The following is a 4,883-nucleotide window of genomic DNA, read 5'->3' as shown; positions in this document are numbered from 1 at the left end:
ATGGCTGAATTTTCATTTTCTGAAGGAAGTATATTTGACCTCAATGTATTTTAAACACAGCTGGATTCCTTTGTCACTGACAAAATGAAAATGATATAAACCAGATGGTTTCATATAGTTGCAGAATTACACATTCAGTTTTCTCTCATTAAACTGCTATCATTCCAACAAAAGGATGCAAAATAGTGCAGAATATTTTGTTGTTTTTTTTTTCCATTTTTTTTAGCTGATGTCTTCACTATGACAAAGGTACACCTTTTTACAAGCAAAAAAACAACCAACCAACCAACAAACAACAACAACAAAAAAACAATATAGAGTAGTACTCTGTGGTGGGGGGGTGGGGATAGGAAAGTAAACTAAACAACACTTAAAAAAATCCAGTTATGGTGAACTGCACTCTGATTGTCAACACTGTCTACGCACAACAATGAATATCTTCAGTCCTCACTCATAATTCATACTGTTCCACAGCCCATGTTAAAATGAAGCATTTCAGAACCATTATATCTTCAAAACAGACAGTAGGGTGAAAAAAAGGGGAATACAGGAAAATCTTGCATCAGTGACTTCCCCTAGCATGAAAAATCCTTGATGGACTGATAGAGCACTAATGTTAATTTGAAGACTTAATTTTCCCTCTTCATTAAAAAGTAAATGATGGGAATGGGACAGATTTTCTTAAACCATTTATTCCAAGTCATTCCAGCATGCACCTTCATAACTGTCAACTCTTTTACTCCAGGTGGCTGAGACCACTACAGGCCTACCCCAACTTCTAGAAACAGCAGACAGTCCTCTATGAACAAAAGAGTTCTGGTACCTGTCACAGACTGAGGTTTTATGTCTTAGCTATTAACCTTCTTCTGTAGTTGTAGCACAGCTTGCATTTTCTCTGTGAAGACTGTGGATTGTGTTGACAGTATTGAATGGACGAAAAGATGAGAGTTAAAGTAGGGCTAAAGCTGTCTCTCCCGTTTCAGTGTCAGTAACTCCACAACTAAGTGCAGTAAATACTCCGTGTATAGGCTGCAGTACAAACTGTTACATAAGAATGAAGAAAAACCAGATGAAGACTTCACAGGCTACACTACCTAGAGTGGTAGATAGGGTAACATTCTCTGTTTCAGGCACGCTATAAAGGAACTACAGGAATAGGACCTGAGGGAATGGCACAAAGCCGCATAGGGGAAGGTTCAGATTGCATGTTAGAAAAGGGTTCTTTACTGAGAGGGTGGTCAGGCACTGCAACAGGCTCCTCAGGGAGGTGGTCACATCCCCAAGCCTGTCAGAGTTCAAGAAGCATTTGGACAATACTCAGACATATGGTTTGATTTTTGGGTGGTCTGGTGTGGATCGGAGCCAGGAGCCAGGAGCTGGACTCTTTGGTCCTCATGGGTCCCTTCCAATGTGGAATGTTCTATGATTCCATGAACTATTTGACTGAGACCATCCAGCTGTATTCACAGATCATGAGCAACTATATTAAGACAAAAATAAAGTAAAATAAAATAAAGTAAAATAAAATAAAGTAAAATAAAATAAAATAAAATAAAATAAAATAAAATAAAATAAAATAAAATAAATAAATCTTTACCTAAAAAACATTCTTCCAGGAGCAGAGAAGAGGGAAGAAATGTTTTATGTACGGGTACCTGTTTTAAAAGATGAAAGCTATTGAAGCATATCAAAATCATAATTATCTTGCTTGCAAAATTCCCATTTAACAGTTTTAAACCTGTAACAAATTGTGTTGAAAGCCAACAGCAAAAACTTTGACATATATATTATTTTAGATTAATTATTTTAGTCATTTTTTAAACAATTTTCCTGTCAATTAGTGTCTGAGCAGTTACAAAATGGATATTTTAAATGTATGTTCTCTATTTTTGTAAGAACTTCTTCCTTTATAATGAGCCTGATGTCACCAGATTATGTAGTTTAAAAATCTCTTTTTTTTTTGTTTTTTTTTGTTTTTGTTTGTTTGTTTGTTTGTTTGACCATTCCATTTACAATGGAGAGAAAAGCATCCATAACCCTAGTAACACTAAAACCTGCTATTAAATAAAGGTCCAGAAGGTCTTACATTTCATTTGCACAATCTAATTCAAAGACTTCACAAAAGATTATGCTGTAGAAAAAGAAAGAACTCTGCAGAGTCTGTGGGTATTGAAATGACATAATAATCTTTGTGTTGGTGGCATTGATAGTCTACTTGGAGAACAAAAGCTCTGAAACCTTCAAGTCAAAGAGCTCATGAAAAAGAACTGTCTTATAGCTGCATACAATATCAGCCAGAAGACCACCACCTCACTCTGGTTAGTTTTGTCTGATTTCTCTGACTGAACAGATCTGCTATGTCTGGTATTTATAAATTATTCAGCAGACAGACTGCTTAATGCAGCTTGACAAACTCTGTACTTGTTCTGTATGTTCTGTACTTGTATGTATGTGTATATACCCATATACCTTTATATAAATTTATATGTATATAATATCCTTAAACCCTGATATGCTCCTATGTTATTTCATAGCCTAGATAGATTTTTTTTTTTTTTTTTTTTTATTAGCAGAGATTACTTCAAACTCTAAGTTAAAATATTCAGATACATATGGTTTACATTTTAAAATCCAATTCAGTTGCCCTGGAGCTAGCTTCTAATATTCAAGAAAAAAAAAAAAAAAGATTAAAAAAAAAAAAAAGCTGATGCTTCTGGAGACTGTAATTCATTGGCTTTTTGTGTTCATTTATGTATTATTAGATGGTACATCTTTGTTCAATAACAAAAGAAGGTAGCATAGGGCCCACCACAAGTGTGTGCACACAAATAAGGACTTTTCAAGAGGAAAGCCTTAACAGGGGAAGCTCTCAAGTAAGGAACATGCTTTTTCTGGAAAATCATTGAGTGGTGCCCAAAAAAAGTACTGCACTCCAGTGCATACAGCATGGGGAACAAACAGGAAGAACTATTAGAGAGTGTCCAAAGAACAGGTACAAATATGATGAAGCATATAGAGGGTAAGACATATAAAGAGAAGCTGAAGTTGCTTGGTTTGTTCAGCCTAGATAAGAGCAGACTGAGGAGAGACCACCTGGCGACCTACAGCCTCCTCATGAGGGGAGTGGAGGGGCAGGCACTGAGCTCTGCTCTCTCATAGCATTCTGATAGACAAAATGATAGACTAGATAAGTGGATTGAAAAGCCAGGCTCAGAGGGTTGTAATTAAACCCATCTGGAGTACAGTCATTAGAGGTGTACCCCAGGGGTCAATACAGGGAACAATAATATTTAACATCTTCTTTAATCACAGAATCACAGAATCATCTAGGTTGGAAGAGACCTCCAAGATCACTTAGTCCAACCTCTGACCTAACACTAACAAGTCCTCCACTAAACGATATCACTAAGCTCTACATCTAAACGTCTTTTAAAGACCTCCAGAGATAGTAACTCAACCACTTCCCTGGGCAGCCCATTCCAATGCCTAACAACCCTTTCAGTAAAGAAGTTCTTCCTAATATCCAATCTAAACCTCCCCTGGCACAACTTTAGCCCATTCCCCCTTGTCCTGTCACCAGGCACGTGGGAGAATAAACCAACCCCACCTCGCTACAGCCTCCTTTAAGGTACCTGTAGAGTGCAATAAAGTCAACCCTGAGCCTCCTCTTCTCCAGGCTGAACAATCCCAGCTCCCTCAGCCGCTCCTCATAAGACTTGTTCTCCAGACCCCTCACCAGCTTCGTTGCCCTTCTCTGGACTCGCTTGAGCACCTCAATGTCCTTCTTGGAGGGAGGGGCCCAAAACTGAACACAGTACTCAAGGTGCGGCCTCACCAGAGCCGAGTACAGGGGGACAATCACCTCCCTAGACCTGCTGGCCACGCTGTTTCTTATACAAGCCAGGATGCTGTTGGCCTTCTTGGCCACCTGAGCACACTGCTGGCTCATATTCAGCTAACTACCAACCAGTATTCCCAGGTCCTTCTCTGCCAGGCAGCTTTCTAACCACTCATCTTCCAGCCTGTAGCGCTGCTTGGGGTTGTTGCGCCCCAGGTGCAGGACTCAACACTTGGCCTTGTTGAACTTCATACAGTTGACCTCAGCCCATCGGTCCAGCCTATCCAGATCCTCCTGCAGAGCCTTCCTACCCTCGAGCAGATTGACACAGGCACCTAACTTGGTGTCATCTGCAAACTTACTGAGGGTGCACTCGATCCCCTCATCCAGATCATCGATAAAGACATTGAAGAGGACCGGCCCCAGTACTGAGCTCTGGGGGACTCCACTAGTGACTAGCCTCCAAATGGATTTAATTCCATTCACCACAACTCTTTGGGCCCGGCTACCCAGCCAGTTTTTAACCCAATGAAGCGTACACCAGTCCAAGCCAAGAGCAGCCAGTTTCTTGAGGAGAGTGCTGTGGGAAACATAATGACCTTGACAATAGGACAGAATACAGTTTGCAGATGATCCAAAACAGGGGAAGTGGGGATTTACTAGTCACCTCTTGACCAGATGTTTGTGCTACCATTCAGAGAGACCTCAACAGGCTAAAAAAATAGCAGAGAGGAATCTCATGAAGTTCAACAGATGTAAATATCAAGTCCTGCTCCTAGGTAGCAACAACACCATGCACCAGAACAGATTGGGGAGCAAATGACTGGAAAGCAACTTGGCAGAAATGGTCCTGGGGTGCTAAGTTGAACAAGAGCTGAACAGCCTTACAGCACTGGGGCTAGCAACACCCTGGTCTGAAATAGGAAGACCATTGCCAGGAGATTGAGGGAGGTGATTTTTCCCCTCTTCTCAGCACTGATGACACTTGTATGGAGCCCTAGCTCCAGTTCTGACTTCCCGAGAACAAGAGAGACATGGACTAGTG

The sequence above is a fragment of the Cygnus olor genome, chromosome 2, assembly GCF_009769625.2.
Source record: "Cygnus olor isolate bCygOlo1 chromosome 2, bCygOlo1.pri.v2, whole genome shotgun sequence".
Classification (NCBI taxonomy): Eukaryota; Metazoa; Chordata; class Aves; order Anseriformes; family Anatidae; genus Cygnus; species Cygnus olor.
Note: the sequence above shows the minus strand (reverse complement) of the source record.